Source organism: Cryptotermes secundus, unplaced genomic scaffold, assembly GCF_002891405.2.
Source record: "Cryptotermes secundus unplaced genomic scaffold, Csec_1.0 scaffold209, whole genome shotgun sequence".
NCBI lineage: Eukaryota > Metazoa > Arthropoda > Insecta > Blattodea > Kalotermitidae > Cryptotermes > Cryptotermes secundus.
The window spans coordinates 1,208,415-1,223,055 of NW_019727789.1; the positions used below are offsets into that span (position 1 = coordinate 1,208,415).

General features: G+C 42.3%; 1 protein-coding gene across 4 annotated transcripts in view; it reads right to left on the reverse strand.

Moving 5' to 3' along the window:
* The window catches only part of LOC111864982, a 258,314-nt gene extending 252,662 nt beyond the window's left edge, over positions 1-5,652 (reverse strand). For all 4 annotated transcript variants that reach the window (XM_023852644.2, XM_023852646.2, XM_023852642.2 and 1 more), the window contains exon 1: positions 5,537-5,652. The gene's annotated coding sequence lies outside the window, so the exon portion shown is untranslated. The remainder of the gene's footprint in view (positions 1-5,536) is intronic.
* Between the last annotated feature and the right edge of the window lie 8,989 nt (positions 5,653-14,641).

Sequence of the window (14,641 nt, forward strand, 5' to 3'; positions counted from 1 at the left end):
TGGGGTTTTCTTTTGCTTCATTAATCCGAAAGATCTGCCCCAATTAATCAGGATTAACGAGGGTTTACTTAGTAACTAACTGCAGATCGGCCTTCATGGTCTATATGATATACTTGTATTTCCCACTCTGTTGAAAATTACCACCAATACGAATTTCCGAATCTCTCTATTTTCCTTTTTCAAAATAGAACCCGCATTTTTCTATGATCGAGCTCCATGATCTCCTTTACTGGAGCAGCTAGTTATCTCAGAACTTTGCTTCAGAGTTCCTCTGTTTATACATATACGTGGCTGTAACCTAGAAGGTTCCTGGTTCGAGTCTCGGTCATCAGTAAACCTTCTTCGCTGTTACTCAGTTTTTCTGGCGAATTTCAAGATTGATACTGAAATCAGTCCACCACATCTGCCATGATAATTCTAATGTATTGTGACGTGCTGCCTGAAAGCCGGATTATAAGGCGTCCATCACTAGTCAACGGCTAGCAAATCCCAAGCAGCGAAGCCCAAGAAATCGTTGCCCCGGAAATGAAAGTGTAACAGTGGGGTTTCCACCGTTACAAACGAATTGTTTGAGGCAGACACGTTATTACCGCGTTAGTTGCATAGCAGCAGGCGCAATTAATCCTTTGGCAAGGTATCCCCTACTCAGTCCGAGTTCGTATTCGGCAAGAGACCAGCAGAGTTCTTATCAGACAAGTGACCAAGGGCAGTTGAGCTCCGAGCAGAGCAGATGACACTTCACCAAGATCAGCGGTGCAAGTAATTATAATAGTGAAGAGGAAAGGTCTGACGACGTTTAAGTTGAAACTAACTGTATTTGAGAGTGTAAAAAGCGACAGTCCAATAAATATTCGTTCAAATCCGAAACCCGCGAAAATTTCTTGTCGCGTTGCCTAGGAAACACGTGACAGTATCAAATTCTAGGCTACATTATATCAGCAGCAGTTGCAATAACAAAACAACTCCCCCCCACCTCCCAAAACACAACGTTGTTTATGTCTGTGCTAATAAAAGCGACGATGTTTTGTTCAATTTCTGTTGCTGATAAATAGAGGAGCTAAATGAACTTCGTTGATTAATGGCGCTTCATTTAAATTTAAAATATGAGGACTCCCCCATTTACTGAGGCATGTATGGGGGCATGTAAAGGTGGTTAGAGGAGCATGCGAAACGTCGACACGAACGAATGCATCTGTGCATTCTGTTACTGATCTTAGAGAGACAGGATAGGATGGGATGGTATGGATTGGATTGATCTTGCTTCAGGATAGGGACCAGTGGGGGGCTCTTGTGAACACGGTAATGAAACTTCGGCTTCCATAAAATGCTGGGAAATTCTTGAGTAGCTGCAGAATAGGCGGGTCCTCAAGAAGGGCTCAGCTCTATGCGTAAGTAAGTAAGTAAGTAAGTAAATAAGTAGGGCCGCGCCACAGCTCAAGCGGTTAGTCACTGGCTCCCAACCGCGGCGGCCCGGGTTCAATCCCGGGTCTGGTTAAGTGGGATTTGTGGTGGACAAAATGGCCTGGGGCAGGTTTTCTCAGAGTACTTCGCTTTCCCCTGCCAATCTCCATTCCACCAATTGCTCCACAATCACCCTCACCTATCATCTGGGGCTGGTAAAATAGGCCAGAAGTAGCAGCAGTACAAGGGACTTAGTCCCACCCCACTAGCAATAAATGAAAGAAAATAAGTAATAGTTCATTGTTGAAAGTTACTGCCTCATATTTGAACAGTGTTGTTCTGTCATCAGTTTAGGATAACAGCAGCAAATTGAGGGCACATTTTAAGTCTTCTAGACATACATTCATGGAATCTATTATGGCATATGGGTATTATCTCTGGTAGAACACGTTTCGTGTACAACATACACGTAACATAATACTGTGTATCATCTAATCACAGATTACAAGTCATATATCAATTTAAATACGGGTTAAAACGTTCAACTGAAATATTTTTCTAGCTACTCAATATGAATTGGGAGTCGGGATAGCGCAGTCGGTATAGCGACTGGCTATGGGCTAGATGACCAAGGGGCTGGAGTTCGAGTCCCTATGGAGCCAAGAATGTTCTCTTCTCCACATCGTCCAGACCGGCTCTGGGGTCCATCCAACCTCCTCTCCAATGAGTACTTGTGGCTCTTCCCCCGGGGGTAAAGCGATCGGGGCTGAAGCTAACCACTCACCTCCATCTGGTGCCGAGGTCCAGAAAATGTGGATCTAATCACCCACTCCCCATACACCTTCATGGAGTAGTGTTTAATTTGTTAAGCGCAGGGACAGCTTTCCATTTTTACTTAATATGCACTGAAATGTACTAAGAAATGCACCTAGCAAGGAAATTTTTTTATACAGACACCAAATGGGGTTACAGTGGGCTCAGCGTGTGTTTACGACAAGTAGCACAAAGGATGAATACCGAATCACCGATGATAACAACAACAAACGACACTCTTACATACTGTTACGCAGTAATGCCCCGTTTGACGTTGCGGATGCGTTCCCGGAAACGAGCGCGCCGTGTCAGCATTATGCAGAGTCATATTCTGTGAGGCAGCCGTGGAGAGGCGTGATCCCATTTTATTATAATTATGCAACAGATGAAATGGCAAAATGTGGTTCATTTCGAGGGCACACATCATTGCCCTGTTTCCGACTTCAAGAGAACACGCCCTCCCATCTAGCTGTGGCAGTCCTATACTTCGGTGTCTTTGGGTTTATAATTTAGTAGTATCTTCGAGCGTCCATCTGTTGTCATTTTTAAAATATTGTAGCGTGACGCTTAAAAGCCGTATTATATGACGTCCATCGCTGCGCAACAGCTGCAATGGGAGCGCATGCTTCAGCGGCAAAGAATACATGGAAAGACAACTATCTAAGAAACTGCCTAGACAACAGAGACAAAATTGTCAAGTTCCCACGGCAACGAATAGACCCGCTAACGAATATTTTAGCTAACATGCGAAACAGAACACTACGACAAGTTGTTCTCTGAGCGGTACGCGAAGAGCTACTTAAGAGAGTAGAAGATGAGAGACCAGAGCAGTACAGATCCGACGAGAGGTAAGAGAAGAACCAAGACGCTCCACCGAGAATAGCGGTGCAAGAGTAGAACCACTGAAGAGGAAACGCAGAGAGACGAAGGACTAGACACGTCGATTCGTCTGAAGGGCGTCATTTGAGCGTGATTGTAATTGTGGGCGTAAACAAGTAGTTGTCCAATAAACATCTTCGCCTAATCTGGAACCCATAATTTCTTGTCGCGTCATCTGGGCAAGTGACAATATGTTCGTACCAGTTTTCATTCTGCTCTTCCATTCTCTGAGTTAAGTGGAATATTTTTAATTCTGAACGTATATCTGTACTTTGTTTATGATGTAGGAGAGTGTGTGAAGCTACAGGACGTAGGAACCCAATTTCACTTGACATCATTTTCCTTTTTCTCTGATCAATTTCTTGTTCATTTTTCACTTGCATATGTCAATACAGACACTGCCACTATCGTACATAATCTTCATTGCGTACTTACGAAGTTCTTTGTCTCAATGCGCTTCATATCTTTCTACAGATTCCCTGAAACTTGCTTAGTTTAGTTCACCCGACCACGAGCATCTTCTCTTCCACTGTGACGGATATCGAACTAAGAATAACTGCTCACTCATTGAACTCTCTTACGACCGAAATACGACTCTTTTATAACTTCCAAGCGACCAGAATATAGGTCACCACCTCGAACAATTGTCATTCTCCCGCTGTCACGGGAATATATCTCTGTTAATATTCGTTGCCACGGGAATCTGTGTTTGAGGACTTGCTATCTAGCAAAGGAAGACTTACTGTTGACTGCGTAACCTCGAAAATTTATTTATTTAAGTTGTCTAGCAATGGTTTCTTCCAGCTTTCAGGGGGTGCTTACCGAAACGTTGCCTAGCAATGGTCATGTTCGTCACAATAATATGTCTATTACAGGAACTGAATTAAGAGTTACACTTTTTGGAAAATTCTGAAAAAGTTGAAGTGTTCCATCTGTTCCTTTTAAAGAACTGTTAACTTCACTAACTGAAAAGTTTTAAGAACTACATATTGAAATTAAGTTTCATTTTAATTTTATTGAGTTGAGTTTCATTACACTCTACAGGTCATTAGCCATCAATATGAGGTTACTGAAGTACAAAGGTTCTTTGTAAATATGTCTATTTTCACTGGTTCAACTCATCTGCTCTATTACTATTACTACTCCTACTATCACTATGCTATCCTTTCATTTCGGTTCTATATTTCTATCCCCTCCCCACCATAACCTGAAGTGAGGGTTCCACATTTTTTTAATAACTTTTTTTTAATTTGCTTAGTGGGGGGTGGAGTCAAACTGGGTCCACTCGGCACGGCGGCCACTGATTGGCCTATTGTACCTGCCCCGGGTGATTATGATGGAGAATTTGGTGGAATAAAGTTTAGCAGGGGAAACGGAAGTACTCGGAGAAAACCCGCCCCAGCACCACTTTGTCCACCACAAACCCCACTTGACCAGACACGGGATCGAACCCGGGCCGCTGCGGTGGGAAGCCAGAGACTAACCGCTTGAGCTATGGCGCGGCCAGTGTTCGACCTTACTACCTTCACTCTCCAATTTATATTTAATTTTAGAGAAGTACGTTACAATATTTGTTTTAACTATGTTACATTTGTACAGTTTATCATTTTTTGCACGCTAAATCCTCATTTGCTGTATACAAATTCTTCTCTTCGCTTTCTCATTTCTCAGCAGCAGTATACGTTTAGCGTTTTTCTCTCTCGTATGTAGGGATTATCTTTCTTCCTTAAACCCTCTCCTAATCCTTACTAAGTTTGAAATTCCTGCTTTAAACAATCATGTTCCATTTCTCTCATTTCTTGTATGACCATCGACGTAATTCTCTTTTCCACAATTATATTTATTTCACGATAAATTAAAAAAGAAATATTTTACTTATATTTGAAAATAATGTCTAATTAATCCTTTCTTCAGTCATTTTATTATCCTATTTATATTATTCTCTGACTCACTCTGTCACGTAAATCTATTTCTTTTCTTCCTTCTTCAATTTCCTTGCCAAACTATTTACCTGAAATGGAGTGTATTAGAACCTGTCTCTTAAGTAAATTGGGGAAACAACAGTTGATACTCGGTGAATTTTTATTTTATTTTGTATCTCTTCAAAGGACATTTAAAGCAAGTTCCTTAATATTTTTTTCAGCCGTTAAGAATGGAAAGTTCTCCGACGATATCCACTTAGCAATAATATCTTAATACAAAAACATTTTCAACATAAAGCCTTAAGCGTGGTTCGGGAAAATGCAATGATTACCTCATCTTCACACACAAAAAAAAAATAGTTCCAGACAGATTCGACTTGTAAGTTCTCGTAATGTTCTGTGCTGTCTGAAAGCAGATAAATTTTGTATACTTTTATTTTAAATCCCAAACTGGCAATTGGCGCTTCGTGGCGGCATTGAAAGCGAAAATAAGTTCTGACGATTTTCGAAAGATGGTTTACCTTAGGCTAGCTAGGTCACGCTGTCGGCTCCACGATGTCCCATACCACCAGACGCCACGGCGCATTTCACGGCGCGATGAGTGCTCACAGGACGACCGCACAGCCAGGACTGCAGCTAGCCGCGCTCCTCGACTGCTGTGTATCGCAGCTTTGAGCGCGCACCCCGCACTGCTCATGTGTTACGCAGGTGGTATTACGCTCCCTTAACTGAAGGGAACCCAACTACTGATGTAGCGTACATATTTTTTTTCCTTGTCACTACAGACCCAGTGGGCCTAGGCCTACCTCCATGAACTTCTCCGTTCACTTCGGTTTTTCTAGACCTTAGACATACGGTAGGACTCCTTGGGCGGGTGATCAGCTAGTTGCAAGGCCTCTACCTGTGCACAAACACAGAAAAACGCACATAAACATCCATGCCCTGAGTGGGATTCGAACCCACGATCCCGGCTTCCGAGCGAGCGAAGACAGTGCACGCCTTAGACCGCTCGGCTACCGTGACCGGCTACTGATGTACACGTAGCATATAGTACTTTAAAATACGTCTAGTTTATTATATTGTGAGTTGCTTAGTCAATTAGTCATCCGGTTAAGGTCTTGCTTTGCCAGCCAAAATATCCGCTTGTCTGCCTGTTAAGTGGTTGTTAGTTAGCTAATAAACTAGTCAGTAAGACAGTATGTTATTCAATTAGTCAGTTGGTTAATAAGTCGGTTGATTGCTGTTTTAGTTACACAGTCATTTCGGTGGTTCATTACCGGGGGGGGCAATTAAATCAATCCGAAAGCAAGCCGACTTGCTTAGCGATCCAGTTGTTTATTTGTTAGCCAATTGGTTGAGTGGTCAGTTAATTAGCCACTTGACTGGTTAATTCGTCAGTTTTTTGTTTGACTAGTCCTACAGTTAATAACCTCGCGAAATTCTTAAGCACTTGGTAATTTAGCGTCAATCAGCTAGTGAACAGTAAGTTTGATCTAGCTGGGTTACAAACGCAGAACTGTTTCCACGTAACACCAGGATTTTGTGGTACACAGCTTCAAATACAAACTACAATGCATACAAATAAACGATACGTACAGACTACTTACAATATTTAAGTCAATTCAGCTACTATGCTATCACTAATGATGCCACCACTACTGCGCCGTTACTTTTCCTGCCCTCAGTCCAGTTTCTTGTTTCATATTTCAACTTCCAGCTAAACTCTGAGGGGTTGTGTCCCCCCTTCCACCTTCGGTCTCCCATTTACACTTAGTTTCAAATAAACAATTTCCAGTGGGGCTTATACCTCAGTTACATTTGTGCAGGGATTTATTTTCCTGCATCCCGTGTCCCCACCTTTATTCAACCGTTTGCTGCATACAAGTTCTCTCCACTTCTTCGTTTCAGGGAACACTAGCAGTATGAACCCCCTCCGCCAGAAATTGGGGGCACCTTCCGCTCTCAGATCCCTGCTGATGCCTCTTAGTTCCCAGATCCCTGCTTCCAGCCATATTATTCCCATTCTCTCCTTTCTTCTGCATTCCAGATGTGGCTCTCTTTACCCTACCCGTGTTTCACTTCCCAGTAGTAAAATGCCAAGGAAATCTTTTCGCCCATGTTCGAAAATACGTTCTTTCTTTCTTTCTGTATCTCATTACACTGTTCTCTTGTTTATTTTACATGTCTCATTTGAGTTATTCTCCACCTGGCTCTGCTAAACATATGCTAAGCCTATATTTTCCAATTCTTCCTCTAATTTCCTTGCCCAGCCTTCTGCCTTCAGGTTATTTGCCTGCCATTCATATCACGTTCTGGCTATTTCCAGGGAGTTCACGCGTAAGAAACGTAACCAGTATTTCGCAATCGCGGTCAGAACTTTTCCACTCCTATTGTCACGCCCTAATTCCAGTTCAGTTGCGTCGTTTAATATAAATATTAGTTTATAAAACCTACTGTGAATTTTATCAATTTACTTCCATTTNTTCGCCGTTACGAGTATATCAGGTGTACTTGCTAAGTCTGCTTCCCTTTTGCTGTTGTCTTGAGATTTTGTCTCTGTCTTTCGCTCGTTCACAGTCCGTCTTTCGTCTCTCTTCAGTTTGCCTTCTTTCTTAAATACTAATATTTTGAGTAGTAAGTTTATAATTAGCTGTTTCATTATTCATATACTTTGTGAGCCTATTCAGTCAGATGCTCAAATGTTTTGCCAGCTGGTAAATAAGTTGGCATATTGGTTAGTTAATTAATACGTGAATTATTCAGATATATTTACTTACGTGTCAGATTTCAAGGCAAAAAAACGTAATATTATGTAATATTTTAGGATATTTTACATGTTTACTAAACCAATGGACGCGAAGTGAAGTACAAAAAAAAAAGAGAACGCACTATACGAGTAATATATTGTGCGACGGATATACGAGTAAAATGAAATGTATTTTGCTGCTGAGGTGGAACAAAGAAAGCAGCAGAGAAGGTCTGTGTATGTATGTGTTGTTGTGCGTGTGTAAAGACCATTTAAGGACCTCGTATTGAAGAACGTGGAAAGGGCAGGAATTTATTAAGCCTTGGAAGAAAGAATTAGTTTCAAGGAAGAGCCTCAGATGTATGAAAACATAAATTTTATATTATTGCAGAACTTAAGGAGTGGAATTACTCCAGAATTATGACGAATTCTTCATGTGTCAATAGCACAGACCGCCTTACAAAAATACCGTGTCCTTTTGTTGCACTATAACAGGACCCCCTTCTAAATATATTTTCATTTTATCGAGATAAATAGCAAAAATATCAGTCTAAAATATGGAGTAAATATTTAATGTTGCACATACATATGATGGGGCACGCGGTAGCGTAGTTGGTTGAGGAACTATGCTACCAGCCGGAAGGTCGTGGGATCGAATCCCGATGAGGTCGATTTTTTCAATTTACCTACACCTTCCAGCCGCACTATGGCCCTGGGTTCGACTAAGCCTCTAACAGAAATGAGAACCAGGAATCATCCTGGGGGTAAAGGGCGGCCGGCGTTTAAGGCTGACAACCTTACAGCTATCTATGAGCCGACTGTCTAGAAAATGTGGGAACCTCAACATCTCACATCCCTATGGGCCTCCACGGCCTGTTACAGGGATACCTTTACTTTATACACACATATATGATTAGTCAACCGTGACAAATGCAAGTACTCTTCTGAAACACAAAATTTCGTAAAAGTTGGTCCATTTACAAACTGATGTAGCGAGGGGAAAAACTATAATACTTTTAAGAGAATTAATTGATTCTCTTTACTAGTCTGGAAATGTTTGTATTTAATATTAGTTCCTAAATTATACAGCGATGTTTGGTTTGGCTGGTTGATTTGTCGACTGTACTCTTGTTTGAGTGGTCTGGGTCAGTTAAAAAGCGGTTAGCCAGTTGGCTAATTAATGCAAGTCAGTCACTCAGTTACTGAGTAAAAAAGAACATAAAATCAAACATAACTGAAACATCATTATACAGTTCACCGTGAAGCACTGTGGCGAATACTACACTCTTGAGAAACGTCACACTTGAATTTTTCTCATAAAGCTGGAAGAGGGACAATTCGACAGATCTACAACTGCGAATAATATTAAAAATGATCTTAGAGGTAGTAAGGTCTGATATTTGCTGTATTTATCTGACTCATTGGCGGGATGCTATGAACATGAACTAAATCCAGGGATTAGTGGGGTTTTGGTCTTTATTCATTGACCGATATCCTGAAGTATACTAAAAAAAACGTTTCATAAACTGGATCCGTTTCCACCCTCAGGCGACGGATGTGGGAGACATTTAATCTGTTGTGTCCATTGTAAAGAGCTGAACTTGGTCCTGAGATTGGGGTCAGCCCTCTCTAACGGACCCAATAGGGTCTCATCTGAGATCGGAAACAGACCCAGATCCCGAAACGTTACGTTCTTTTGTTTCTTGTAGAACACCGTTCGATGGTCAAAGTCCAGAAAGCTAGTACTCCCGAATGTTGTACAGCAACCCTTTAGAATCTATTTGGAGAGAAACTTATAAGGTCGAAACATGTAAATATCGTGAACAGCTGAGCAACTATCGGTTTATAAAAAGAGACACTGATCCACGAATTTTGTTATTAAGCTCTTCGACGGCCAGGCAGTATGCCGACCAATATGAGGCTCAGTTTTTGATAAGTACAATTGTCAGCTGCACACAACGACGACAATTGACTCGGCTGCACCGTGACCTAAATTGGAGTCTGTCCACGCTATCGGACATAGAGTCAGTAATGATCAGTTATTGACTGGCCTGAGTGGATGTTAAATTTACGTAATGTTTCACGAATTTCATAATTTAATTGATGTGTGAAGCGTGACATTTTGCAGAATCTTTGGAGCTGTCACTGCTCGGTTTTACATCCCCGCATTCATTCTGGTTTCAGAAACGGACACAGCCTCGTAAGATTATGTACATGTGCACATTTTGAATCTATTCACCCAGAGGGAGCCCGTAACACAAGGACCGGAAGAGCCGTTCCCCAACAAGTTTCAACATTCAGATGTTTACAAAATAAATTGATGAATTCACAATTCATTTGTATTTAGTGTTAAATAAAAAGTACAGGATGGTTCTCAAATATTGTCGAGGTTTCCGTGGCCTGTAATTTCCAAACCTCACGTGCCCCGAAAGGCGCACATGTTGAAATTGTTTAGCTTTCTGCAGTATTGATTCTATAAGGAACAAAATTCTTTTAGTTACATTTTCGTATTCTGTTAGAAGTTTTATTTTGTTGGATTCGCTTTTAATATTATACGCCATGGAAACCCCGACAATAATTTAGAATCACTATGTACATTGATGGATTTCCAGTTTGTTTACATACTGTATGGTGTAAAAGGGGCGTTTAAAATAGGCAGAGAAGTAGTTTAGGTTGGAAGAAATTTATGGAGAGCCTTGTCTTATTTTTCATTGGTAGTTTTTTTTCCCACATGCTTACGGCGCTTGATAGGAGCCGGGATAGCGCAGTCAGTATTGCGACTGCCTAAGGGCTGGACGACCGAGGGGTCGGAGTTTGAGTTCCGGCAGTGTCAAGAAGTTTCTCTTCCCCATGTCGTCCAGACCGGCTCTTGGGCCCACCCATTCTCCTATCCAATGGATACCGGGTCCCTGGCCTTGGACCGTATGCATCCCTGTGGAAGCTTCTTCCACATTAACTTATTGGTTTGTCTATTTGTACTAGCGACACTTGGGCGTTAGAGGGCGCAGGTGAATCTCGTAGAAGCTGCGGCCTCGTCCGGCGGAAGGTTTATCGCTATTCACGTAAAAGATTAAGGTATCAGCTGGAGCTCGGTGGACCACCTCTGTGGTCTAGTGGCCAGAGTTCCTGGCTACAGATCCAGACGTTCTTGGTTCCATTCCCGGCGCTACCAGATTTTTTTAGAAGTAGTGAGTCTGGAACGGGCCCCACTCAGCCTCATGAGGATAATTGAGGAGCTACTTGAATGGAAAAGTAGAGGCTCCGGTCTAGAAAATCGAAATTAACGGCCGTGAGGATTCGTTGCGCTGACCACGCGAAACCCTCTATCCGCAAAAGTTGGCACTAACTTCGCCGACAAGCGGCGGTCTCTCGGTCGGTATAGTTCGCTCGCAGACTAAAAGCCATGTAGTTTGTTTTTTTCTTTAGAGGTCGGTGAGGAAGAGACCGTTTTTTTTAATACCTTTGGCAACATAAAATGAGCCTAAAGATGTCTATTATGTAACATGATAAGGAAAATCTTAAAATGTGAACATTCAAATAATTATACAAATTATTCCCTTTCCCTTAAAAACGGGCACTGGGGGGGAGGGGTAGTAGTGCTGGGATAGCGTAGTCGTTATATCGACTGGCTGCCGGCTGGATGATCGAGGGGTCGGAATTCGAGTCCCGGTAGGACCAACAATTTTCTCTTCTCCAAGTAGTCCAGACCGGCTTTGGGGCCCATCAAGCCTCCCATCCAAGGCATACCGGGGATTCTTCCCCCGGGGATAAAGCGGTCGGGGCGTGAAGCTGACCACTCACCTTCAGCTAGTGCCGAGGTCAGTTAAATGTAGATCTATACATCTACTCCGCCATATGCATTCATGGCGTGGTGCTTAATTAGTTAAGCACAAGGACAACTTTACCTTTACCTTTACTGGGGAAGAGAAAAGTAGTCGAATTTTATTCAGTCCTAGCCCTACATGTTCAGACATCTCGAGCAGCCATTAGAGTTAGCTGAACTAAATGAAACATTACAGCATCCTACCACACAAGTTCAGTTCTCTGAACTTTCTGAAATGTAACCTGCACGAACCACACAAGTTCAGTTCTCTGAATTTTCTGAAATGTAACCTGCACGAACGTTAGCTATGCTTCCGGACTGGAATCACTGGCTCACGATATGATCCCGCCGGGGTTAAAGAGAGCCAAGAATTCCTGCACTAGCTGAACGACTCTCAGCTTCTCAAGTAGGATTCAGCTCCATGAATTTGATGTTACAGTGTGTCCCCACACACTTTACTCTTGTAAATATTCACTTCCACCAATTTTCTCTCAGATAATAACTATATTAACCAAGTAACTCCAAGGATCAGAGACTGTCTTGTGAAGGAAATCCCCGCATTTCACAGGGCCCGAAGGTGAATTATTGTGTTCACAATAGCCCAACCGGGAGCCAGATCAAGACAAATAACATTTCCTTAAATAGAGCTTTATTTTTAAAGTCCTGTCTTGAGATTTATATGGATTTCTTTTACCATTCGTGCTACATGCTCCGCTTCTCTCATGCTCCTTAATCCCACTCCAAGAACTGCGACGGGGCCTCAGTTTTCTTGGCTGGAAAACATCTCTAATCTCTCCAGAGAGCAGGAGAAGCGTCTGTAGAAACGTGGACATGGTTCACGCTCTCTTTTCTTTTTCACTGGTTCTACAGCCCCCTTGGGTCTTGGCCTCTGATTTTTTTTCAGTTTCATGATCCTTTTACAGTCGGTAGGACTCGTTGGACGAGTGATCAGCTCGTCGCAAGGCCGCTACCTAAACATAGGACAACACGAACACAGAATAAACACATACACATATCAAACATCCATGCCTTGTGTGGGATTCGAAACCATGATCCCGGCTTCCGAGCGAGTGAAGACAGTACATGCCTAAAGGGGCTCACACACGTACGAGTCTGGCTCGGCGAGCTTGACTCAGGAGCCGGGTTCGGATTAATTTCACCACAAACGCATGAGCTGATTCCTAACTTTGCGACCCACAGACGGACGAGTTTGGCTCATTGGAACCCAAACCGAGTCGGACTCGCGAGCCAGACACGTACGTGTACGGGCCCCTTCGGCTACTGTGACCGGCTTCACGTTCGCTGCTTTCTGTAAAATAAAAAGAACTTTTCACCTTAAAATGAAAATGTGCATCAGAATGCAAATTACACCTTTTGGTCCATCGAATGAAACATAATCACGTTAACCGATCCAGTGATCAAAGCCGTGGGTATAAATACAGACTTGTATACCTAGACGGGAGACGAGAAAACAAATTCTGTATTTTAATGCCTTTACAACCGGAAAGAAACGGAATTCAGGCAAATGAAACCAAGCGTCTCTTTCTTTTAACGTCAAGCAAATTCATTCCTTAGGTTTGAATCCAGTTATGACTGAATAAAAATACAACAAAACATATTACTTGCAAGAAGGGTCCAATGCGAATATAGTACCTAGGCACCTTCGTGTCAGATTTCTCACGGCGACAGACCAGGAATAGGAAAGGAATCTACTGTTGTCCAGTCTTTGTAAAAGTCATAAAATGAGGAACGTGCTAAGCTGCCCAGGTCGCACTGAGATATGGCGGTGGCCACAGTCAGGAATGGTCCTTAGTGTAATTCATGCCTTATTTCTAAGTCATAGAAAAACTCCGAGGCTTTAGTCCGCAAGCAAACTATACCTACCAAGCGACCGCCGTTTGTCTGCGAAGTTAGTGCCAACTTTAGCGGATGGAGGGTGTCGCGTAGTCAGCGCAACGGATTTCCAAGGCAGTTAATCTCGGTTTTCTAGACCGGAGCCGCTATTTCATTGAAATATCTTCTCAATTATCCTGACGAGGCTGAGTGGACCCCTTTTCAGACCCACTACTTCTCAGAAAAATCTTATAGCGCAGGGAACTGAACCCGGGGCCTCAGGATCTGCAGCCAACAACTCTAACCACTAGAACACAGATCTAAGTCATAGTTTCATTAAATGTATGTCACGACAAAAGTTCTGGTGTAACACTGGATTTACAATCATATGTACAAATAAGTGCACTTCTCTAAACATTACCGTTCTTAGGGGAGGAAGTGTGGGTCAGCGAGCCGAGTATATAGAGTTTGAGACCAGCCGTCATTTAGCTGACATACAAACTAAACCTTGCGGCACGACCAACAGATAAAGTTCTGAAGAATGCCGTCTTCTAGAATGTGGCGCCGTGTAAATGTTTTGTTAACTGACGTTTCGGAAGAACGTATCGCCTCCACCTTCAGGGTGTAAGAAATCCGCGAACGATGAACCAGCGGAAGCAGGTGTCTATTTCTTATGCCCTAAAGATGGAGGAGATATGTTCTTCCGAAACGTCGGTTAAAACATCTACAAGGCGAGACATCCCAGAAGACGGCATTCTTCATAGTCACTGCTGTGAAAAACTAAAATCTTGCATAGGTGATGTTCTGGTTGCTAATGCGATGCTACTTCTATTAATATATTATTTGTGTACATAATTTTTTCACAGCACCGCCACAGTGGGGTAACCCCTAAATTGTTTCAAGAGTTGAAGTGAGCAGGACATAAACACACATTTACACACTGTCAAGTCATCTATCTCATAAGCCTCATTTCTCCTTAAGGAAACTGGGCCCAAGAGCATGACATATTTTTAGTTGTACTAGAGGTAAGTCTACCAAGATATGTACTTATTTCTGATGAGCAGCAACAAATCTAACAGCATTTCAGAAAGGTCCACAGTATTTTGGAATCAAAATTTATAATAGTCTTCCAAGCAAAATAAAACAGTTATCCAGAAACAAAAATCAATTCAAGAAAGCACTATTACAATTTCTCCATTTACATTCATTTTATGGTATTGATGA